We start from the raw sequence: 27,186 nt of genomic DNA, 5'->3' as shown, positions 1-27,186 counted from the left end.
TAATAAAACAGCTGATGGGCCAAGAAAGGATCCCCACATATAAGTGTGTATGTTTCTGTGAACATTGGAGACAAAGCGTACCACTTTTGCCGGCAACCTATCTTACTGCCACCTTGAGAAAAGCACAGAGTGAAAGAAATGTCTTGTTTAAGAATGCAGTGCTGACCTAGGGGAAGAACATCTAGATAGAGAAAATAAAACAAGACCGCATATGTGGCTAATATTAAAATAATATAACAAAGCTAAATAAAATATATCTAGGGTAAAGTGCACAGCGGCAGGCCTAGTTCGCTGAAATAACATCTATAAAACTATAGCTAAAATGGCTACACAACAACTTAACCAGGTGATTGATTTAGGTAACAATATTTCAGCTTGGACAATGTGGTAAGTGCAAAGTGTCACGGATCTTCTGTGTACACATTGATGTACTGTAGCCATCTATAGCACTCAGGTGTACACATACCAATGTATTTGGAGATGTGTTACTCAACTATGTAGTCCCCCTCAGTACGCAAACATATTATGGTGCACATATGACTATGTCATATGTGTACCATTGTACTGCATTTTCTACACTGGTGATTGTACAGACCCACCAACAGGTCAATCCATCTAATGTCATGTGGTAAGGTGTGTAGGTCCTCGACTTCTGTCCTCTGCCATGGCTCAAGATTCCTGTCCATGTACAACATGGAGTTAGACATATTTAAGTCATCTCTAGTTTCTAATGCTTTCTGGTAAGTGACAGCAGCATGTGAGGCAGTGATGTCCACCTGACATGACACATAATATACAAGGTTAACATTGTAACGGCCTATTGATGGACTTGTTGCATGATCAGGTAGGTCTGATTGTCATCTTTCTGCACAGTATAGTAGTCCATATGTAAGGTATAGTCTTTTTTACATCTTGTGGTTGTGTGTGGGACATAGGTCTGACCTTACTTGGCCCTACTTGACTGATAAAGTTTGCTTGCAGAAGACCAATGACCTGGATGACTTGGTCCACATTGTAATTTCAATCCTTGATACATCACTATTGGTGGATGTGTGTGTGTGTGTGTTGTGTGTTCTGACTCCTTAACCGGTAATTGAACTGTGTGGCAATTTGAGTTGTTACAGGTTTCCATATGTCCATAGTGTGTGGTTGTAATTGAAGATGTTATGGCTTGTCTACACTAGGCTGCTTGCCTTTGCTTTACAACATGTGTCATAGCCAAGTACATGACATCAGAGTCGAATATTTGTATGTGTTGAGTACATGTTTTTGATTAGTGGTAAGCAATTTCATATTCCTAAACTATTGTTTGATTGGTGCTTGGCTATGTTGTTGTGGATAGGGAACCTGTATCATGTGGCAAAATCACTTTGTCATGATATGGTCAGTGTGATTGGTCAACTTGATTCGTGGTATTGTAGGTGTCAGTTAGCTAGCTTAGCTGGTATAAAACAATGTTTATATTGAGGAACCCACTTAATATTTTGTTGTGACATGATGTTGGCACTTTACAGGCACTACCTGGGAGTGCTGCTGAATGGGATGTAATGAGACTTATGTTTACTGTATGATAGAAGCGTTATCTTGTGAATGTAATTACCATACCTGACTTTCTGTTTTTCAGCATCAGTACCAACAGGCGTAGAAGACGGGGCACAGCCGATTGGGGAGTCATGAGAACACCAACAGAGGACCCAGTTACCCGGAGGGTGAGGAGAGTGTCACAGGGCAGACCAGATTCACTATATCTTCTTTTGAATCCTCCTCTAGTGGCCACTCCCTAGTGATGGCATACCCATCTGGGACCACCCCAGTACCATCTATGTCCACCACCTCCATTCTATCACCACCCTCCCTGTGGTTGGTTGTGCCCACCCATCCAAGATGGGGGGCATCTCCTTTGCAGCAGGAACCTCTGCCCAAGTCCCTGTTAGCCGTGCTGTCCTCAGTGAGGAGGCTACTGACCTCCTGAGGTCGATCTCCAGAGAATGGCAACTCATATCCAACAGAGCAATGCATTACTGTAGAGCATTCACGGTGCATTGACCGGCCTACATAGATCTTTTCAGGCTCTGGCCTCCACACTGATGGCAGCCAGTCACCCCTTGTCTACCGTCCCACCTCCACCTTCCTGTCCGAATCCTCCCGCCTCTGACCCATCCAAAGCACACAAACAGGCAGGCGTGCATCCACCTCAAAATCCAAGGGTAGAGCACACAAACATAAGCACCACAAGACACACCACGACATGCACACAGACAACATCCACCTGCAGACACAGCAACATTCATGACCTGCTCTGGCACTTCCACCACCCCCAGCATCACAGACACTTGACACACCTGCAGACACCACACCAACATTCACAGATCAACCCACCACACCTGTCCTACCCACAGACAGCACCCCAGCAGGCCCTCAGACATCCACCCAGTCACCACACCCGCAGACACCACATCCACTGACACCCCCACATGCAGCACATCCACCATGCCTGCAGTCACCACCCAAACAGACAGACACCCACGCACCATGGCATCCCCCAGCACCTCCACCCTCTCTCAGCCCAAAAGACATAAACACCCTCACTCACTCACCCAACAGACACCCACTACCCACAGGCATTCCTGCCACAAACACACACCCAAGACATCCACACCTAAACGTCCAGCAACCACTCCCTCTCCCTCCACACTGAAACCCCCTCCTAATGACCACCCAATGTGTCAAAGAAACATTTCCTATGTGAACGTAGCTTTTTCCCTACTCCTCCCCCGTGACACCCCTAAATGTTCTGTGTCCCTCCCCAAGGCCATCCCTTCCACCACCAAAGGCCACCTCTACCCCTCCTACTAGCACTCATGCCCCTGCCCCACCAAAATGAAGTCCACCCCTCCCAAAAAGGTCCAACCCAGTGCCAAGGCAAAGCCTAAACCCCCCCAAAGCCTAAGCCCAACACCCTCTCCCCCACCTACCCCCTTAAATCCCTGAGGTGCCTGCCTGCCCCTTTCATGCCCCTACCTGTGGAGGTTACATAGCAGGCAGGAGTCAAGTAGGAGCACCATTTATTGCCTTTGGTGCTGTTTTTTTAAAGAAAATGGACTGGTCTATGGCCTTGGACAAACAGATTTTACTTCCTATATTTTACATAAAGTTAACCAACCAGTTGTTGGTTTTCTGGTTACATCTTTTTCCTGCATTTCCTTTCCTAGGTTTGAGTTGTTCCTGGCTGACATTGGTTGTGTGCCAGTATTTGTGTGGGTGTGCTGCTTGATGCTTCTGGTATTGTCTGAGCAGTCTGTGAGGTTGTGTGCAGTGCTTTTATCCCCCAGGGATAGGGTGTATTTTGAGTGGTGGGTATGTGTATGTAGCTGAGATGTTGTCATAGTGGTGTGTTGTGTTATTGATCATATGTGTTTGTTGTAGTGTTGTGTGTCTTTATGTGTTTAGACTGTTTGAGTCTGCATGTATTGTGCATGGCATAATATGTTTGATGTACTGGGTGTTTATGTGATGCGTGTGTAGATTGCTGGGTTGTATGATGGTGTAATTGTGTGTGTTCCATCGCGGATGGTTGTACATTGTGTTGTATGTGTGTGAAGACCCTGGCCAGTATCGGTAGTGAGTGTTTTACATGTGTTTCTATTTGTGCGGTTGTGGTGTTGTTGTCACAAGTTTGTATGTTGTATGTGTATTTGTGAGGATGAACCTGTGCTGTGTTGCTGTGTGTAACTCTGTTTTATTGATGTGTGGTGGGTGTGTGCTGGCTGCAGTGTGTGTGCTGTGTATGTCTGGGTGTATTTGTTGCTGTATGTGAGTGCGTATGTCACTGTACAGTTACAGTTGAGTATAACCCTCACAACCCCCTCCATATGGTATGTTATGTTATAGTTCAAATTTGTACATTATACATATGTAACAGGTGAGTCTGTGTACCTAGGGTTGTTGTCGTCCTCGTCAGCTGCGATTCAGATGTCTTTCTGTGAGCAGAAGCAGCGGGATGATGTCTAGTTTTGGTTCCATGACGTCTCAGTTCGAGCATGGTTTCCTGGAAGTGAGCGACTCCTTTTCTACAGTTTATTTCCGCCTGGTGTTCTGTGGTGGTCCAACCGTGGTGGAAATATTGGCGGTGTTCAACCTTGTAATGAATCCGGCTGATACATGGTCCGTCGGACAGGTGGGGGCTCCAATCGACCGCCGTTGTCTGACCACACTGGCGGTGCTGATGGTGCTTTGGCAGGATTCTGTATGCACCACAGCCGAACTCATAATTTGGCGGTCTTCTGCGCCAGCCTGTCAACGGTCGGACCGCCACTGCCAACATAACGGTCCTCAGACCGCCAAACTCGTAATGAGGCCCTTTATCTTTTGAAATGTTTACACATATGCCTGCAATGTCACAACTGTTCACATATTTTTATTGTACCATTATAATCCTGAAAGTTTTATGTTTGCTAATACTTTTACAGCCTTGAGGAAGCCCTTGGCCATCAAGCAGAAGGGCCAAAACACTTGCCACTGTTCAACAGTTAATGTACAGTATCAACTAACAAGTACACAATGGAAAAAATGTTTTTTAGTGAAAGAACACTTCTAATCATTACAGCAAAATACCCTTTCCTAGTATTCTTTGGATCGGGAAATAATCATGTATTCAATTTATTTGAACATGGGTATATCATATAAAATCTAGACACTGTCTTCGGTAAAGTAAAAGGTACAAATTGGTCCACAATTTCACATATCTTGAGTGTGTTGTAAAGCCTAAGCATGTCGTAGTAATGTGAGGCACAAAATCTGTTCTGTGACCTGGAGGGGCACACCAACTGTGTCCTCACAGTGTGCCTTGGAGTAATGTCCATGCTGGGGTGCATCACATAAAGCATTGATGGCAGTGTACCATGTTTTGTGAATTATTAGTGTGACTAGATCTTTTTCTTTGTCACGGAAAGGCAAGCATACTGGCCCCTCATGTGTAAAGTGCTGACATCCCATGTGCACGTCAAGATCATGAATATACAGTCAGGGTGCAGCACAAATATGTAGTGGGACTGTGAGTCCGTGAGTCTAAGTACTTAGGTCAGTGGCCTGTTGTATGCCCCTGGTTTAGCATGACACAAGATGGATGATGAGGACATATTTCCATAGATAGTTGAAGTGCATTGTCTGCATTCATGACCGGAGGACCCAAGACACCTGATGTCAAGCAGGATAAAGATAAGAAAAAGTCTGTGAGGACCTTGATGGCAAAAGACTGCTGAATACCTCTTCCTGCGATTTTATATATGGAAATGGAGAGGGGTGGGGCTTCAGTTACTACTAAATGTTCAAGGTGAGGGCCTGTCCTTCTGTCTGTCTCTGAGTACCGCTTTAGATGATGGAAGCCAAGTGAAGAACTCACACACTTCGTAGTGCCTTTGTTTTGGATACTTCTGTTAACAGCCAGTTCCATTGCTAGCTAGTGTGAGAGCCAGCTCCTTGCACAAAGGCTGTGTCTGAGAAATGACCAGAAAAGCATATTTCAAAGATAATGAACTCAGACCAGTTCTGGCTATGATGGCTAGTCTGCATGTGCGGATACTCCTTTGGTTAAAAGTTTGGTAGAATACAATAATGCTCTTCTGGCATCCATAAGAGAAGGGTGGATCAGACTAAGTAGACCTTGCCTTCTTTTATACTGACACTACAACCCAGATTTGTCATGATTTAGTGCAATGAAATGGAGCAAGACAAGTTGCTCAGCTTGCTCAAATGGAGAGAGCAGGAAGACACCATATTTACTCAAATATGTCTCATTCCTGCTCTCTCTGCGCATTGGTACACTATGTGCTGCCTAGCGCCAACACAGGCACCATTGTCCTTTGGTAGAAGGGTGACTACGCTACAAACAGGATTGTTTTTGTGCAGGAAGGAATATCTGCCTGCTCAAAAAATACTCAGAGACATTTTCTTCTTTCAGTGTGTGCTGCAGAACACTTTTAAAGAGGAAATAATCATAGTAAAGAGATATACTTCTCCTTGTTATGCCCTTGTTATGCCTCTGTTGGTATAATGATATGGTTTGAAGCATTCCCTGGTTTACTAACCTTCGTAAATCTGGTAATGTGCCAAACACCTTGGGTGGATGCGTGAAAACAACATCCCTCTACCCATGGGATGCCTTTCTAATGCAGGGTAACGCAAAGCAGCGACTTGAGCTGCCTTCCATTGCTCTGGATTTACTAAGCTAGGCAGAGCCATGATGGTGTATGATCGAGCGATGGGAGACTTAGAACAGAAAAGGCATGAATTGTTGTTTTATGTGGATTGAATATCCTGATCAAAGGTATAATTGCATTTTCAGGCTATCATAGCTGTGTCAATACCATCCATAAGTTTACAGAGTTGCCTTTCTTGAAGGAGAGCTATCTTCCTTTTCTCTCCATTCAATGCTTTTTTAAAGATCTAATGCGGAACTGGTGTTCCAGAGGTCTATTGCCTGAATTGAGTTCAAGGAATTGTATATATAGTTTTTAGTGGAAGAGATCTTCTGATCATTTTCTACTTCAGACCCTATCACCCGATTAAGAGACTGACTTGTAGCTCTGAGTTTAAGACATTATTTTACAAAGGCCTCCATGTTGCTAAATATTGCTTTATAAAGCCAAATACTAATTGTATATATGCATAGGGAACACATTTTTTAGAAGTCCAAAGATGTTTTAATATGTTCTGAGGATGATGTAATCAAGTACAATTGTGTCTCTGAAAAAAATGCTTTGCTACCTGTAGGCAGGTGTCGTCCACCTCGCCTACCGACGTGCAGACATGGCGCTGGCTGCGCAACTCCTCCGTCCCCGACCCGCGTCACCATGGAGACGCGTGGGGGCGGAGCTCCCTATCGGCACCGGACTTCCGGGTTGCCGCGTCGGGAGGACAGGACACCGCACTAAAGGGAGACGCCGATCAAGAAGGACGGTCGGCTGGCGAAGGAGACGAGCCGGAGGAAACCCGGGAACCAGAACAGAAAGCGACAGAGATGAGTGCCGAGGAGCGGAAGCCCAGCCCAAGCGGTGGAGCTGAGGAGAGACCGCGAGGAGGAGAGAGACCCTGCCACGACTCAGGAGGGTCGTGGCTAAACAAGGTACGGGCCATATTGAAGGGGCATCGACACTAAAGGGGGAGCAGGGGGGCGGTGGAAGGAAGAAAAGGAGACCGGGGAGGGCAGGAAGGGAACCGGGTAGGCTATTTTGGGTGTCAGGGACTTAAGAACCACGGACCACCTTCCCATCCTATCACCAGCCTGAAATAGCCACAGTAATAACCCGCTTTCCCCCTCTTCTTGTTTTATATACCCTCCGTCAACACACCACCTCCTGTAGTTCCTTCCCTCACACCCCCCCCCCTGTACTAACAGATTAGAGATAACAAACTACCATCCTACTTACCTGGACATATCCTCTTGTTTTTCCGAGAGCCTACGGGAGCCAAGAAGAAACTACCTGGAGATCGCCACCTAAAAGGAGAGAAGAAAAAGCATTAAAGACTCATACAAGTTACCCCAAACCTACAACAGAAAACCTCCAAAGAAAAACTAGGAAGGAGTACAGCCATTATTAGTACAACAACCTTAACATAATAAATAAATGGTATCTACGCCCTTATAGGGCCTAAAAATTCGAGTCCGCGTCCTCTGTACCACTGAGCCCCCCCCACAGTGGTGTCAGAAGTGGGATTTAGTTCATATATATATATGTCCCCCCCCCCCTTTTTTTGGGCCATACAGAGGTGTTGTAAACATGGAGGAGAAGCCTACCCTCGAGGACATGATAAAACAACTGGCGGAGGGTCAACGCCACCTCCAACTAGTGTGGGAGGCGCAACAAAGGGAGGCCAGAGAAGACAGAGAAGCCCTTCAAGCCGCCCTAAAAAGTCAGGCCACTATAATGGCCAATAATCGACTAGTTCATGAGACAGCTCTTCAAAAATTGACCGATACAATTGCTGCCAGCAAAGTACATCCGAACGTGCCTAGCTCGGTATTACAAAAATATCAAGAGGGTGAGGACCCCGACTCCTTTTTTACGAACTTTGAAAGAGTAGCCTCATCAGCTCAATGGCCTGAAAACCGTTGGGGCCAATACATCGCTCCCCTCTTAACAGGCACCCTCCAATCCGCCTATCAGGCTGCAAATCCCGGTGGCACCACCCCATACTCCGATATTAAGAAGAGTATTCTTGAGAGAGTGGGACATGATACTGAATATTATAGGATTAAGTTTTGCAAAGTTAAATGGGGTCAGAATGAGGATCCACGTACATTTTACTACCGGGTGAAGGACCTAGGACTGAAGTGCTTGGGAGCCTTAGGGACTAACTGCGAAGACGTCATCAAGGCCATCATTTTAGAGCAATATCTAGATTCCCTTCCTGCGAGCACCCGGAACTGGATAAGACAGCACCCTAAAATCGACACTGAACTAGCCGTCGACTTGGCGTGCGCCTACCACCGGTCGGTGGATGTTAAAAGCCAAACTTCCAGACCCCTGAGCAAAATGCCCATAACTCCTCCTCAATATACAACTAGACGAACCTTCGAGGAACCCGGATCCTCCCGGAGTACAGAGCGAAATCCCATGCAACAACCTCAGTGTTTCAGTTGTGGGGAGTGGGGCCACATAGCCCGAGGGTGTCCAAAGAAACATGAGGGAGTGGAGCCAATGGAGATAGGGGTTACTCGAGGGAGAGTATTGTGCATAGGGAAAGGTGATACGTCCTTCAAACACCCCCTGTGAATAAATGGACAATTGGTCATGGCTTTGATTGACTCCGGATGTAGTCAATCAGTGATAAGACGAGATGTAGTCAAGTCTGTAAATTCCACTGCAGATCACTGGGTGACGATATGTTGCATCCATGGGGACCGAGCTCAGTATCCCCTTGAGTTGGTAGAAGTGGAGTGGGGCAACTATCATGACTTCCTCCCCATGGGACTCATGGATAAATTGATAGAAGACTGTGTCATTGGGACTGATTATCCACGATTTCATGATATTTTAGACCAAACACAGAAGCCCAACCCTATCGATGGCTGGTGGGTGGACGCTCCATTCCGGAATACCCCCATTTATAGCCCCCCCGAACAGAAAAAATTAACCCGAAAAGAGAAAAGGGCAGAAAAACAAAAATACGCTGTTAATCAAAGACAAGAGAAACTAGAAAAAACAGTGGCCAATATAACAAGTGCCCCAGTGTCGTTTAGAGTAAGCCAACGCGAGGACCCCACCCTCGAGCACGACTGGAGAAGTGCCAGAAAAGACTCTACCGGAGAGGTAGGTCCACACTTTACAGTACATAAGGACCTACTATACAGAGTTTCCCCGACGGTAAATGGCAAAAAGAGACAACTAGTGGTCCCTGAGCCTTATCGGACTCAGGTATTGTTCCTAGCTCATAACCAGCCGGGAGGAGGCCATTGTGGCCGAGAGAAAACAGAGGAATACTTATTAAGACGTTTTTACTGGCCGGGAGTCTATGCTCATATCCGAAGGTACTGTACCCAGTGCCCAAAATGTCAACTAGTGGAACCAGGAGCCACTAGGAGAGCCCCGTTACATCCACTACCAATTATAGATACTCCCTTTAAAAGAGTAGGCATGGTCTTGGTTGGACCTCTTTTACCATCTGCTAAGGGTCACACCCATATCCTCGTTCTTATTGATTATGCCAGCGGATATCCTGAGGCAATACCTCTTACTAGTACCACTACCAAAGCAGTCGCACAAGCCATGATAACTTTTTTTTCACGGGTTGGTTTCCCCGAAGAAATTCTTACCGATCAAGGGACACCATTCATATCAGGGCTGATGAAACAGATATGTAAGACCCTAGGCATTACCCAAATAAAGACAGCGGTATATCATCCGCAAACCAATGGTTTAGTGGAACGGTATAACCGCACCATTAAAACTCTCTTGCGGAAAATAGTAAGCGATTCGGGAAAAGACTGGGGTCAGAAACTACCCCTAGTGTTGGTTCCGAAACCGGATGGCTCGGTCCGGTTTTGTATCGACTTCAGAAAGCTCAATGAAATATCGCTTTTCGACACATATCCTATTCCCCGAGTAGACGAAGTCCTAGAGAAGATAGGACATGCACGTTTTATGTACACTATCGATCTAACGAAGGGATATTGGCAGATTCCCTTAGCCCCACAAGACAAAGAAAAGACAGCATTCGCAACCCCTTCTGGTTTGTATCATTTCACCGTCCTTCCCTTTGGACTGCACGGTGCGCCTGCTACATTCCAACGCTTGATGGACCGACTCCTACGGCCCTTCCAAGAGTTCACTGCCGCCTATCTTAACGATATTGTCATTTTTAGTACAACCTGGACAAAACATCTCCAACACCTAGAGAAAGTGTTCTCCACCCTAGCAAGAGCAGGGCTTACCGCCAATCCTTCAAAGTGTGTCCTAGGGCAAACCCAAATAGCATATCTCGGGTATGTCATCGGTATGGGAGTTTTGCGTCCTGAGAAAGATAAAGTAGACACCATTAGACGGATACCTCTCCCCAGAACCAAAAAGGAACTTCGTTCTTTCCTGGGGTTGGTGGGGTATTACCGTAGGTTCATTCCTCAATATTCTACCATTACTGCCCCCCTCACAGACTTGCTCAAGAAGCAATATCCTGCCACCCTTCCTTCTTTTTCTCCTTCTCAACTTCAAGGCTTTCAATTACTCAAAGAGGCCCTCTCAACCGAACCAGTATTGAGGTGTCCTGATTTTTCTAGACCCTTTCACCTTTTTACCGACGCTTCCAACGTCGGCCTAGGAGCAGTCCTAGCACAGCAAGACGGTCAGGGGTATGACCACCCCATTGTCTATGTTAGTCGTAAGCTCTTGCCTAGGGAAACTCACTATCCCACTATCGAGAAGGAATGCCTTGCCATAAAATGGGCGATTGAGCGTCTACAGTATTTTCTCTTGGGTCGGCCTTTCGTCCTTTATACCGATCATGCCCCATTAACTTGGTTAGCCTCCCATAAGGATACTAATTCCCGGGTGTAGCACTGGTTCCTTGAACTCCAGCCCTTTACCTTTCAGGTCCGTCACATCCCTGGGTCCAGCCAGTGCCCCGCTGACTTTCTCTCCCGCTGCCCGGATTCTACGGTCCTATACCAGTCCCGTTCATGGGATGGGGTATGTAGGCGGGTGTCGTCCACCTCGCCTACCGACGCGCGGACATGGCGCTGGCCGCGCACCTCCTCCGTCCCCCACCCGCTTCGCCATGGAGACGCGTGGGGGCGGAGCTCCCTATCGGCACCGGACTTCCGGGTTGCCGCGTCTGGAGGACAGGACACTGCACTAAAGGGAGACGCCGATCAAGAAGGACGGTCGGCTGGAGAAGGAGACGAGCCGGAGGAAACCCGGGAACCAGAACAGAAAGCGACAGAGACGAGTGCCGAGGAGCGGAAGCACAGCCCAAGCGGTGGAGCTGAGGAGAGACCGCGAGGAGGAGAGAGACCCTGCCACGACCCAGGAGGGTCGTGGCTAAACAAGGTACGGGCCATATTGAAGGGGCATCAACACTAAAGGGGGAGCAGGGGGGCGGTGGAAGGAAGAAAAGGAGACCGGGGAGGGCAGGAAGGGAACCGGGTAGGCTATTTTGGGTGTCAGGGACTTGGGAACCACGGACCACCTTCCCATCCTATCACCAGCCTGAAATAGCCACAGTAATAACCCGCTTTCCCCCTCTTCTTGTTTTATATACCCTCCGTCAACACACCACCTCCTGTAGTTCCTTCCCTCACACCCCCTCATACTAACAGATTAGAGATAACAAACTACCGTACTACTTACCTGGACATATCCTCTTGTTTTTCCGAGAGCCTACGGGAGCCAAGAAGAAACTACCTGGAGATTGTCACCTAAAAGGAGAGAAGAAAAAGCATTAAAGACTCATACAAGTTACCCCAAACCTACAACAGAAAACCTCCAAAGAAAAACTAGGAAGGAGCACAGCCATTATTAGTACAACAACCTTAACATAATAAATAAATGGTATCTACGCCCTTATAGGGCCTAAAAATCCGAGTCCGCGTCCTCTGTACCACTGAGCCCCCCCCCCACACTACCCCATGGCAGCTCCTCTGCTATGGCAGAGGAGCGTCGCCCCCCCATCGCCAGCAGCAGCAGCTGCGAACCTTTTACTACAAAGCAATAATAAACCATGTATATTATCACTTTGTAGTCAAAGGGGTGGGGCACTGGGGATGACAGCCATGGAGAGGAGTGCACAGAGCACTCATCTCAGTGCACATGTATGTTTGGCTGGCCATCTCGGGCAGGTCAAACACACATGAGCACTGTGCTCTCTCCAGCCCAGCATTGTGTTGCCAGACTGGAGAGAACAGGCACAGGCTACCAGTCTGCATGGGAGTGGCCTGGCTAGGCGCTCCTAGCCAATTCTAATGCTGCTCTGAGCAGTGTCAGAATTGGCCGCAGGGCAAGCTGAGAGCCTGTGCCTGCCTGCTGAGGAGACAGAGGTGCGGCCTGGAGTGGAGGTAAGTTTTTTATTTTTTTTATTTTATAAATATTTCACCCAATTCCCTCCACCCCCACCTGCGCGCCGTCCCACCCCCTGTAACTCCGGTGAGCTACGACTGTTGCTACCAAATGTAAGGAATGACAAAATTTTGTGGCAAGAATTTTCAGCATTGAGACAAAAGGAAGACCTCTAAATGGTTTATATAAAGTTAGGAAAGCACCGATTGAAGAGCTACATTTAGCTCTCAACTGCCTCTTTTGGGGTAAAAAGGACCCTCTGGAGTCTAAAATTATCCCAAGCTATTTATACTCTTCCTCTCTTTTTTGACCGCATGCCTCAAATTTGCTTTATTTAGACAATCAAGTCCGCTAATATACAGGGAAGTTAAAAAAAAAGTGTTAAAAACAACAAAAGTTTTTTATTTTAAAATTGCTAAAGCCTATATAAAACCGAATACAAATTACGGTGCAAAATCAAGTTCATAATTCCAGTAACATAATAATCATAAAATTATTTAACAAAGACAGCTCAGCGTATCTACAGTTTTTCCCAGAGTTTGTTAGGCTGGTTAATAGCATTAAAAAAAACTGTTGACATACACAAAACAGCATAAGGTGTCACTTTCACGTTCACAGTGCCCTGTGCTTTGAGCTGGGTCTGATGAGAGCAGCTATAAAAACCTTTGATGTAAAAAAAACATAAGGTCTGTGTAAACAGACACTGGGGATTCCGATGCCCGGACATCCCCTTGTAAACCAAAGAATGTGATTGAAAACCATCTTTAATTTTGATGACCAAAAGTGTGGATTTACCCTATAATGAGCTTGAGACGCCATTAGGCCCAGGTGCCCCCATCGTTTTGCCCATTCCTGATTTGCGCAGCTATTCGATTTAATGTGTAATTTAGCACTTCCTCTCGATTATCAGTATTTGTCTGATTCTCCAAGCCCGGGTGAGCTTGGTTTGTCACGGATGGTTACAGTGTTTTCGGGGAGCACTCATTTGTATTTCTTTCTTTAGCCCCTTGATTGAAGACAACGGTAGTTTAGAAACGCATACCGGGTGGTTTCAGTAATAGTTCAGTAATATTTGGTTTATTTAAAATATAAGTATAACTGCCAATATTATCTACAATTTTCTTGAGTTTTATCCTTCCTTGCATATTATACTTTTGCATGGAGGTCATACCCGCTCATCTTTTTCTCATCCCAGATGACTTTTTGTAAGTTGCTCTTGCCTCTTGGAGGCCTTTGAGTAAGTGCATGTTAAACGGTGACTTATTTAACATCCGAACTGTCTGATTAACTTTATTTTCGGACAACCTGCAGTCAACTGTTGGCCTTTGATTTTAGACATACAATTCATGTTTCCCTGACTTCAGTGGATTTTTGCTGTTAAACTAATAGATTATTCATACATTGTTCCCAATTTTGCGTAGGTGTAAGCATGAGGTCTTCATGACTTTCCAGAAGGGTTTCAGCTGCTAACTCTATTGTGGTAATTGAGAGGACTGACCACTTACTTTTTTAAAGACTATTTGTATATATTGAACCTGAATTTTGTTTTGCAGGATAAAGTGAAGGTGGAGTGGCCAAATGCTCTCTTTTCTATGGCAAACGATCACTTTCCATTTTATGCTCAATAGTAAGAGATAATGATGAGGAGAAAATGGTATAATCAAGAAGATAACAGGTTCTTAAAGTATAGTGTGTCCATGATGGTGGATTCTCTCCTGGAATACTACCACCTATTACCGTTAGTCCCACTGGTTCACCCTCAGTCTTAAAATGCTCCCTCAGCCTATCACATCACTTGGAAAGCCATAGCATCTGGAGTGGGATTTTCCAAATTGGATTCTGATCTAGAATCTGCTTGTCAAGTGCAGAAGCACGAAACAGGGTAATAATAAAACCCCAAGAGGTCAGTTGGACTTGGTCAAATTTCCAGGTCAATGATTAGTGAAATTAGCTTATCTGATATGTCTCTTTTAATTTCTGTGTCAGGGTCAATATAGAGCAGCATACGTTTAGGCTCCATCCTACATGCAACATTTATATACATTTATACACACATATACAACATTTATAATCAAAGTGTAATTTAATCTTATTAACATGTGTGGTACATTTAAATTAATTATTGGTATGTAATTATTACGATCACTAAGGGTTTATACATATAGCTCTATTAGATTGATCAATAAACTGATGTAACCATGTTCATTACATATTCATGTTTAATAATGATTGTTTGCTTTCTACTGATTATAATATTGTAACATGCATCTATTTTGACTCTTGAGTTAACTTAGCCTGACATTAGGCCTTAGCTGAAAATGTTTGCTTTAAAGCTGCCAGCAAACTCTTTTCCCTCCTCTGCAGATGTGATATCATGATATTCATTAGCTAGAGAAAGGTTTATTGTTATGTTTTAGATTGCTCATAGCGAGGCCTAAGAGAGAAAAGTTGACAAACACATGGTGCAATAATGGTGAGAGAAAGCCTCCTGTTCATAGTGTACCAGGAGAATGCAACACTCAAGGACAACAGATGTGTACTTTATTGTGTAGAGATGGGAACTTTGGGGTTATGTCAGCTCACCTCAAATACAGTTGTGGCATTGGTTGTCAGTGGTGGGAATGAGATATGGATGTTCTGGAAACTATCAGGTGTACTTTTAATTGATGTTTCATAGTTAGACAGACATCATCCTGACTTTGAAAGGGAGCAGTCTCTCACTGTACTGCATTTCTCTGAGTGTGGGTCTTCATGCTGATCACTCTTCCTTTTTCCCTTCGAACTTCTACTGAAGATCAAATCTTGTTTACATCTTCAATCCTTTCCCCTTAAAATTCCCCTTCTAGAGTTCTCTGTCTTAGCTTAAGGTTAGCGTAGACAGGGCAAGCTTTTTTATGGAACACTTAATTGCGACAGTCTGCTTCCTCTGCATTGTGGCTGTTAGTGTTTATTAATTAATTTATTGGAACATTTTGGTCTTCAGACTGTATTGTCATATCTGTTAAATTTGTATCTGGTTTGCATGTACACTGCTTTGGTTAATGTGTTAAAACAAACCTTTATGGTTGAGATGACTGATTCTTGGTGTTCATTGTGAATCCTCATTAGTTTCACAGAGATGGAAATAAATATATTTCTGATGTTAGCTTGCTCACAACACTTCAAATTGACTATCAAAAGACCATATGACCAGTGGTTTGGATTGAGGTTTAGATATTGACGCTCCATCATATACATATACGCACGTTGATCAGTATCAAGGAGGGACGTGGTCCATTTGTCCAGTTGGACCACCAAGACCTCTGGGTCCTCTTAGTGCATAGCTACAATTTCCACCTACCAAGCCCCCCTTTGTGTGACCTTTTTTCATTGACTCAAATTGCCTGGCCTATGAAGTCAATAAAGCTTGGTTGTGAAAAGGAATCCATGGACAATGTGTTTTGGAGCATGATGACTTGTAAGGTGATCCAGTAATTTAATAAGTCGCATTGTGTATTTTATTTGCCATTCTCCCTAAGTTCCATCAGCAGATGGCTATAAAATGAGATGAAGTAATGCTTGGAGATCCTTGTGGGACTTAATTTGATTGTCTTAAGTTTTTATTTTTATGAAGGGCTGTTGATGGTCTGTTCCACTAGCCTCATAGGGTACACCTTCCACTCGTAATGGATGTGAGAAATGCCGTGAAATCACAGAATTATGTCCGTTAGTAAGTGGGATTACATTTCACTAAATAACTAAGGCTCCTTCTGTTTTACAGAGAAAAATATTGGTGTTCCTGAAGATATACATACATTTGAGCGACATTGGTAATTGCATTAAAAGCAAGCACTGGCAAGGCGAACAGCTTTGGCTTCCATTTTTTAGATATAAGAGATATTCATTTTTTAAAATTATTGCACTTAATATTATGTGACATGCTTGAATGTGCTGAAAGAAACTATGCTTATGGGCATCCATATGCATACAGACACAGCCAAGATACTCATATACAATCACATATGCATTAAAACAGTCCAACATCATACATACAGGATATTTGTTGGACATAAGGATGAATTCTTTGCAATGTGGTTGTATCCAAGTATTAATGGACACTTGTATGACTGTGGCTGGGTAGGTATATATCTGGTTGTTTTGGTCCTCGTTTGGTCCGATTGGTCCTTATAGCTACAATTGTTCCTGGTTCCCTTGATCCTCGCCATCCAGGTCCAAATACCCCAGTTCTTAGCCCTCCTGCTTCACTTGGAATTTCCGGTCCTGGTCTCTTGGTTCGTACTTCTCTGGTGCTCCTAGCCCTGTTCCTGGTCCTGCTTATTCTGATCCTTATAGTCCACTGAAGTAAGTACACTGGCTCTTCTTGTTCTTTCCTTAAAAGTTTATTTCCAGTTATAATGTACAGACAGAGATACATGAGCTTGCCATCCCCAAACCGGCACAACTCTGACCTTTCATATGAAAACATTCCAATCCCCAGTCACAGCCTGCCCCAACATTCCACTACCCTGTCTCTGTGGGAGACAAAGAACGGGATGCAAATGCAACTACATATTCTTTACCCCCATTGTCACTTTGTGTTAATACACTACCAAGGCCCTTACCACTCGCATCTGTAGTGATAATAGAACAAGCTTTTGGATCGTACCCATGCAACATTGGAGCACTCACAATTGCATTCTTAATTTCCTGAAAAGCCTTCTGACAACTTACATTCCATTCAAATTTCACTTTGTTTTTTAGTAACAGTCTCATTTGGTAGGTTTTAGCTACAAATTTCGAATAAAACTTGGCTAGACCTAAAAAGGATCTCAAATCATCTTTAGATGTGGGGCATGGGGCATTCTTAATAGCTTCCTCCAACTTTTTTTTAGGTCTTATGCCTTCATGATCAATCTCATGTCCTAAATACGTTACTTTTCTCTGTGCAAATCTACATTTACTGATCTCTGCGGTCAAACCTTTTTCTTGTAAAATGTTCAAAACATTCCTCAATTCCTTATCATGATGTTTCTTGCTACTTCCCATAACTAAAATATCATCCTGAAAGAATGTAACATTAGGCAAATGTCCAAATAACTGCGCCATCAACCTTTGAAAGACGGCAGCCGCCGACGCCAAACCAAATGGCATACGTTTGAAACGAAAACAACCCCATGGTGTACAAAAAGTTGTAAGATGTCTGCTATGATAGTCCAACCTAACCTGGTGGTAAGCAGACGACAAGTCCAAAGTGGAAAACCATTTAGCATCTCTCGTGGCAGACAACATCTCATCAATACGAGGCAAAGGAAACTGATCTACTATGATATTATTGTTCAAACCTCTCAAATCCACACACAAACGCACTTTACCATTAGCTTTACGCGCAACAACTAAAGGTGAAACCCACTCAGAAGCTTCAACTGGTTCTATAATCTGTGAATTTTGTAACCTGTCCAACTCTTTTTTTACCTCTTCCCTGACAATAAACGGAATATTCCGTACCTTATGAATTTTTGGTTTGGCATCCTTTTTCAGTATAATCTGATGTATAAAGCCTTTCAGTTGACCTACTTGCCCATTGAACACTCCTGGAAACTCTTGTGTGACCCATTTCTTTGTGTCTTCTTCATCACACATTACTAAGACTTGCTCTACACTGTTAGGATCAAGCACAATATGCAGTTTCTTTTGGTCTTTCCAGCCTAATACCGACGGACCATCCTTAGCCACATATAATTTACATACGGCTTGTCTTTGCTTAAATTTGAATACCAGCAATCTAAAACCAATAATATCTATTCTATCACCAGTGTAACTTTCAGGCGAAATGTCAGAGGTTTCTAAATGTTCCCCTAAACTATGTACAAAATGCTTTTGCCATGTGCATTCTGAAACAATACTGTATGGGGAACCAGAGTCTGCTGCCACCTGCAACATAACTCCCCCAAATGATATCCAACACAAGGGTTTGTTTGACGTTTGTCCTGAAATGTTCAAAACCACAGTTTTGTGACCCCTCAGTTTATAATTTACGTCTTCATCACTGTCATCAGAACAGTCTTCCACCATTTCCTTAATGCAGGCCACTTTACTGTTAACCTTCTTCAGTTGTTTCTTCCTGCACACCCTAGCAAAATGGCCTACAATTCCACATTCCAAACACTTAGCATTTTTAGCTGGACACCCATCAAATTTTGCAAAATGAAAGGAACTCCCGGAACGGAAACACTCATTTCTGGATCGATCAGGCATGTTAGAGTTTTGATTTTTTGCAAAAGTTTGATTTTTCTCTTTTTTAAAGTCATTATCCCGCTTATCCATGGACCATTTGTTGTGCTTGCGATCACTAACTTTGGCAACGACTTCTTCAAAGTTCTTATCCTGTGCCAAAGTGATTTTCGCACATCTTTCGGATAATTCTGCTTTCTTTACTAAAGCAATAATATCCTTTAGACTGGATTCGCCTTCAATCCACAACCTCTCTTGAATAGATTTGTTTTTAGTATACATTACAATCTGGTCCCGTACCAGTTCATCATGTAGACCAGCAAACCTACATGAGCTAGCTAAATGTTTTAAAGCAGAAACGTAGCTCTCTATGTCCTCGTGTTTCTCTTGTTTCCTGTGGAAAAATGCGTGACAAGTAACCGCAATGCAAACAGCAGGAGAAAAATGATCATTTAAATCCAAAATAGCACTTTGAAACACATCTTCATCGCCTCTATCGTGTTTTTGTAGTTGATTGTAAATACGAAGACCTTCAGGGCCTAAACAGTGCATTAAGATCCTTTTTTTTCTTTCAGCGGAGATTAAACCATTGCAATCTTCTAAATTTGCGATGTAATTCAAAAAATATTCCTTCCACTCCTGACATTGTACAGCTGGTTCACCAGGAGACGCTAAAAATTCCTTTGGTGTACTCAACTGCAAAGAAAGCGACGTCCCTGTACCAGAAGAATCTCCACTCGAAGACATGGTGTACTAAAAATTATAGCTGTAAAATATAACTCTTTAGCTTACTTCTTCAGCAAGACATGTATCTCTGTTATAATAATTTCTGTTAGTTTTCCTTTGTGCCGGATAAACTTCAGCAATGAAGTTGCTAAAAAATTAAGAATAGTAAAAATAATACCATGTACTTGGTAATAATTAACATTAAAAGGGCGCTGTTCCTGCTCCCATGTAACTTCCAGCGCAAGAACCAGCACGTTCACAAGACATTGTTATTAAGCATTATGTTGTCCAGGCAACCAGTAACCAAGCGGGGGTGCACGCGAGGACCGAGGTGATGAAAAATCAAACGTTTGAGCAGTACACACGCGCCTCAAACAAAGTAAACAAACGGCAACTGTATTAGAGAAAGAGAAAAATAAATAAATAATAAAAAAAAAAAATCCCTCACTTGCTTAAAATAAGTTGCCTTTAGCAAAGCAGGTCCGAAAATAGCTGCTCTCCAATCCTCAGTCTGATGTCTGTAGCGTTGCCTTCCAATAATTGCAGTTTTCTCAGTCCAATGCTTGCTGCTTTACGATCCTGCTCATCGCCATGTGAAGAAAGTACACTGGCTCTTCTTGTTCTTTCCTTAAAAGTTTATTTCCAGTTATAATGTACAGACAGAGATACATGAGCTTGCCATCCCCAAACCGGCACAACTCTGACCTTTCATATGAAAACATTCCAATCCCCAGTCACAGCCTGCCCCAACATTCCACTGCCCCAACATTCCACTGCCCCTGATGTCATAGCATTCTTCTTTTACATACAAACCAATACATCACTACATCCACCTAATTCTCCCCATCTGGTCCCTTGCTTACTGTGCCCTAGTCCACCTACTCCTGACTTGTCTAGTTATCTGGGACCTCATCCAACATGCCACGATACTCTTAGCCCTATTCGTTCTGCTTGTTGTCGTGTTGCACTAACGTGTCCAGTTTGTTCTGATCCTCCTTGTTCAGGTCATCCTGTTCTTAGCCACCCAGCTTGGTCATCATGTCTCCTGTCATCCTAGCCTTCCTTGCCCTGATCTTCCTTTTCCTCCTCATCCTGGTCATGCTTGTCCTGGAATGCCAGACCCTGATACTCGGTGCCTCTGTGAATTTAGCTTCCTTTTCCCCTTGGTTATGGTTTTTCTGGTCCTCATTGCGCCAGTCCCCTTATCTTTTGTCTTGTTAGCTCTTCTTGCCTAGCCAGCTCCTCTTTTTTCTTCAGGTCCTGTTCTCCTAGGCTTTCTTATTGTCAATCAAGTTTGCCTAATAATGGTCTTGATATTTCTGGCACTCACAGTTCATGTTCTCCTACTGGATTTGTGCCCAGTAGACTTGATCCGTTTGTTTCTGGTCCCACTTGTTTCAGACTTTGTATGCCTATTCCTCTTGGTTCTGGTCTTTACAGGCCCCCTTCTCCAAGCTCTATCTTGATCCTCTTGACCCTCGTCCATTTAACCTTCTCCTTCCCATCCTGCTCATCCTGCTGATCTGATTTCCAGTACATCAGTTCATGGTACTGCTGGTCCCCTCGGTCCACCTGACCTCCTGTTTGCCAGCTTTAATAAGCCTTGGTCTCTTAACTCTGGTCTTCCTGCTTTAGATCATCCTTATGCTCCTGGCACAGTGCCTTGCCATTATAGTCCCTCTGGCACTGCATCCAATAGTCTTGGCCCTCTTGGTCCTGGTTCTCTTAGTTCGGGGTCTTCTGAGCCTCATCATTTTGATCATGGCTCTCCAGGTCCAGTGCCCTTAGTCTTCCTGGCTCTGTCTGCTCTGTTCTTTCTGATCGTCCTCATGCAGGTCCCAGTTACCCCCAAACTGTGGTCTTTCAGCTCCATGTGATACTCTGGGACCTGGTCCTATGGTCATGGTCTCCCTGGCACTCGTAGGCCTGTTCCTAGTTGAATTGGCACAGAGCCTAGTTCTCCTTGACTTGACCCACCTGCTATATTTGTTTTAATCTCCTTCATCTTGGACATCCTGGTCATTCATGTCCTATTGTGCTTGCTATCAAAAATGTTGCCTTTTGGACATCATGACCCTTTCTGGTTCTTCCAGTCTTGGCCCACCTGGCCTTGTTCTTTCATGGTCCTCTTGATCCTACTCACCTTGTCCTGGTTCTCATTATGTCAGCCTCCTAGTCCTGGAACCACAGGTCCCCATCACTCTTCCTTCTTGTGCTCTGGCATTATGGCATTATCACATTGGTGGTAAATGCTGCCTACCACCACACTGACGGCCGCCAACATACTGCTGCAGTGGCGAATTTTCGTTCATCATATTATGACATACACACACCAATCTGACAGAATACAGCCACATACACAAATCTGCTATCCAAAGGTCACTGCTAAACTGGCGGTCGCAAAACCTAAACCGTTACGCCAATAAAATAACGCCCATCACATAATGACCCACGAATCACCACGGCGGACATTCAACGGGGGTAAACCATTGGCAGTACATACTGCCATGCTCAGAATGAACACCCACATACAAAACAACACTACATTGGCCAATACAAAAAACACACACCTGACACTCATACACACACCACATCCACACCTCTATAAAACACACACCCACATTACCCACAACCCGTTACCAACAACAATTACTGCCAGGAGATTGATACAAACAGCACAGAGACAACTAAACACACACACTACTCACACCTATACATCCCTCATGCACTCCATATCACACACCACACCACATTACTCAACACACTCTCACCAACACACACCATACAACACCCATGGCACCACAAAGGCACCCCCGTTTCACTGAGGAGGAGTTAAGGGTCATGGTAGAGGAATTTGTCAGAGTAGAGCCACAGCTGTTTGGAGCACAGGAACAGCAGATATTGATTGCCAGGAAGATGGAGCTATGGAGGAGAATCGTGGACAGGGTGCACGGTATGGGACAGCATGCAAGAACAAGGGACGACATCAGGAAGAGGTGGAATGACGTACAGGGGAAGTACATTCCGTGGCAGCAAGGCACCAGCTCGCCATCTAGAGGACTGGAGGTGGACCACTACCTCCTCCCCCACAGCTCACAGCATGGGAGGAGAAAGTCTTGGCAATACTGCATCTTGAGGGACTCACTGGAGTAGCTGGAGGACTGGACACTGGTGAGTGAATATTTACTACTTATCACCCCTCATACCTGCATGCCATAACACCCCCTCAACCTCCCATCACTCCACTCCATCCCACACACTGCACCTACACATTTTCCCAAGCCCACTCACAGACCACCACAGAGCCTCCACCATCAGGATCCAACACCACAGCACCCACCCAGCGTACCCACACCTCTATCCCCAGGACTCATCAATCAGCACTGTGCCCACCTGTACAGGGACCCCAGGCCACACCTCATACTCAAGACAATCAGGGACCTGGGGTCAGTGGCAGTGGGCACACTGTTCAGGGGACAGAGGCACAGGCCAACAGGGACACTGGGAGGACCGCTGTGCACCAGGGGGATGACAGGACCAGGGAACTGACTCTCCAGGAGGCACTCTCCAAGACCCTGGGAGCCTACCAACATTCCCAGGACATTCCCAGGACACAATTGGCCAGATCCTTGACAAGGTGCAGGAGAACAGGCGGCTGCCGGAGGGACACTATCAGGGGATCAGGAAGGACTTGCAGGCCATCAAAACCACCCTGATCTCCATAGCAGCGGTACTGGCAGACATGGCCAACATTATGAGGGAGGCAACAGCACACCAGCTGGCCCCCTACCACTAGCCAGTCAACATCACAGCCCTTCAAGTCCGATGCCGCTAGTGGCCAGGAGGCCCTGCCACAGGTTTCACAGGCCACCAGTACCCCTCTTCCTGCAGAAGGTGAACCACCCTGTAAACATTCCTTTCGACCCAGACAGAATCCAGAGAAAATTGCCAAGACCACCGCCACTCTTGTGTCCCACCCTGTAACCTTGTCCACCTTGAACTGCCTTTGCTCACCTTCCTATGGCCTCTTGGACACTGCACCAGTGCTACAAACAGACTGGAACAATACCCTGGACTTTCCTCCACCATCACCCCATACATTGCACTTCCCCCTCAATTTCTTAGCACTACAATAAACACCCTTGAACACAACTCAAATACATGTATGTCATGTATTGAAACAATGTATTAATGGAAACAGTCACATCCGTTGCAAATGAACTGTACAGTGTGAGAGCATAGAAATAATGACCTGTAGCTGGCTGTAGTCAGCACATCAGTACACAGCTGTCATTGCACCAACATCTGTAAAATGATAATCCATAGGTGACAGTAAGTAGAGGTACAAAGTGGGTAATGTCATCATGCCACAGCCACACAGAATATACCAATAGTCATAGAAATGTTAAGTTCAACTGTCTCACCTGTGTGTCATTGGAAATACTGATGGATAACTGTGATTCTGTTGTCTTCATCCTCATCTTCAGCCTCTTCATCCTCACTGTCATCAGGGTCTACTGCACCCACAGAGGCATCTCCAGTCGCCTCCTCCTCCAGAAAAGGTACATGGCGTCTGAGGGCCAGGTTGTGAAACATGCAGTATGCCACTACTATCTGGCAGACTTTCTCAGGTGAGTAGCACAGGAATCCACCTGTCAGATGGAGGCACCTGAACCTGGCCTTCAGGAGGCCGAACGTACCCTTGATGATCCTTCTGGTTCGCCCATGTGCCTCACTATAACCTTCTGCAGCCTTTCTCCTGGCATTCCTCACAGGGGTCAGCAGCCACAATAGGTTTGGGTAGCCAGAGTCACCTGCAGGTATTGAGGGACAACATTTAGCCACACACTATCCTACGAGGTTAACATCAGAGGCATACACTAACATCAACCGGGTGGGGACCAAGGCTCACCTATTAGCCACACCCTGTGCCTCTGTAGATGGCCCATCACATTTGGGATGCTGCTATTCCTCAGGATAAAGGCCTCATGCACTGACCCAGGATACTTAGCATTGATGTGGGAGATGTACTGGTCCGCCAGCCACACCATTTGCACATTCATGGAGTGGAAACTCTTACGATTCCAGAGAAACTGTTCATTCTGGCGGTGGACAAATGCAATATGTGTCCCGTCAATCGCCCCAATAATATTGGGGATATGTCCCATTCCATAGAATCCGGCCTTCACAGTGGCCAGATCTTCCACCTGGGGGAAAGCTATGTAGCTGCACATGTGTTTTACCAGAGGAGACAATACTCCTGTCAGCACGATTGAGAACATTGGCTTTAACATTCCTGCTGCCAAGCCCACTGTCACTTGGAAAGAACCTATCTGATTCCTCACTTCTTTCCTGACCTTAAACAGGAAAAGACCTACAATGCGTGTGCTGCTTTGACCTGTGTCTGGAACCTACCATGGCTCGTGTGACCGGGGAAAGGACCCCAGCCTTCATTTCGGAGGAGTTGGAGCGACTGGTGGATGGGGTTCTACCCCAGTATGGACAGCTGTATGGGCTTCCAGACCAACAGGTGAGTACACTTTGGCCACAATGTATGTGGCATGGATGCATGGAGATGTGTGTGAAGGCATCGTGTAAGGGTGGGTGGGGCGTGGGGGGATTGTCTGTTGGGGCTGTACATGTTTTGAGCTGGCCTATGTGTGTGCCAATGGTGATGGAATCGGGTATGGTGGGCCATGTGTGTGACAGGCTGGTCTGTTTGTTTAATGGAGTTCTCCTGTCTGTATTGCCTCTGCAGGTCAGCGCCCATCAAAAGAAGGGATTTTGGCGTGCCATCGCCAAGGGCGTGGGGACCATGGGATCTATGGCAGGCAGAGCACCCACTGTCAGAAATGGTGGGAGGACCTGAGACGCTGGGCACGGAAGACCACAGAGGCCCAGCTGGGGATGGCCTCCCAGCAAGGAAGGGGTGTCCATTGGACCCTGACCCTCCTGATGGCCTGCATACTGGTGGTGGCCTACCCTGAGCTGGATGGGCGCTTGAGGGAATCACAGCAGCCACAAGGGGGTGAATAAAGTGGGTTTCATTACATAGTTTTGCTGGTGGGGTGGTATCCGGGTGGTGTATGTGTGTTAGTGGGTGCCCCTAAGGCCAGGCCAGACATTGCAGCGTGGGTCAACTGAGGGGGAATGGTTGCATGGCAAATACAGGTAACCTAGCTTGTTAGCAGTCAATTTCAGGCAGGGCATCGTGGGTCCCTGGTGTGCTGCAGTTGGCGGTGTGTGGGCCTCATCTTGCCTTAGTGACTAGCCATATCACTGGTAGTGCAATGCATAGTGCTTAAGCCTGTTCCGTTTCTGTGACGGTGATGTGCATGCCAATGGTGGTGTTGGTGCGGTCATTGACCAAGTGTATCCTTTGTCTCCCCCCTTTCTTGTTTAGTCATCCTGTCCTTGTGTGCATTAGCATCATCTGGCGGAGGATCAGGGGCACCGGCGACAGAGGGAGCTCCGTCCCACAGGACCCTGGAGGCAGAGTCCACCAACACCAAGGGAACCAGTGGGACGGAGGGCAAGGGGAGCACCACAACAGAGACTGTAAGAGACAACACAGACTCTGATACCTTCTCCGATAGGAGCTCCTTGGTGGTGGCGGACACCTCTGTGACCACCCCAGCTGCAGGTACAGCCGCCACCCCCTGTACCAGCAACACCCTCCCAGCAGCTCCTCAGTAATTTACCCGTGCCCCCTCACCCAGGAGAGTGGGCATCACCTTCGCCCCAGGCACCTCTGGCCCTGCCCCAGTGAGCCCTGCTGCCCTGAGTGAGGAGGCTATTGACGTCCTGAGATCCATCTATGTAGGGCAGTCAACTATTGTAAATGCCACCTAGGGGCTGGCATCCCAGATGCAGCAATGCAATGCATTACTGGAGGGCATTCACAGTGGATTGGCGGCCGAACAGAGATCGGTTCAGGCTTTGGCCTCCTTTCTGATGGCAGCCATTGTCCCTGTTTCTACCGTCCACCCTCCAACTACCACTTTCCAGTCCCATTCTCCTCAACTCCAACCCATCCCAGGCACACATACAGATGAGCATGCACAACAGACAACACCCAAGTGTGGCACAGTAAAACATAGGCTCTACACTTCATCCCACAAGCACTCACACAAACACCATACAGTTGCAGATACTGCTACATCCACTACCTTCACTGTCTCCCCCTCCTCCACCATCTCCCTCCCAGTCACGTCCACAATCACACGTGCATGCACTACATCAACTTCCACTACCAGCATCACCACACCAAACAGAACACACACCTCACTGGCAGACACCTCCATAACAGCCATGCACGCGTCCCCTCTGTCCCCACCCACCCTGTCTGTCCCCCCTCCTAAAGGACACAAACGCAAGCACTCACAACCTAATAGCCATCCACCTCACATCAACACACTGCCTATGCACCTGCACCCAAGTCCAGCAGACATACACCTCCAACAACCACTCCCTCATTCTCCACTCCCATTACTCCTCCTGCCCCACCGTCCCTAAAAAGGTTTTCTTTCCCAATTTGACCTCTTCCCTACCCCTCCCACATCCTGCCCGTATGAGCAGGGTACCATAGACACAGCCCAGCATCTCAGCCAAACAGTCCATGGGGACAGCAGTAGCACCACCTACTCGTGGTGGTAAGGAGATCACATCTCCATTGAAGAAGGGGAAGGAGCCAGCAACACCA

Source organism: Pleurodeles waltl, chromosome 3_1 (assembly GCF_031143425.1).
Source record: "Pleurodeles waltl isolate 20211129_DDA chromosome 3_1, aPleWal1.hap1.20221129, whole genome shotgun sequence".
Classification (NCBI taxonomy): Eukaryota; Metazoa; Chordata; class Amphibia; order Caudata; family Salamandridae; genus Pleurodeles; species Pleurodeles waltl.
Note: the sequence above shows the minus strand (reverse complement) of the source record.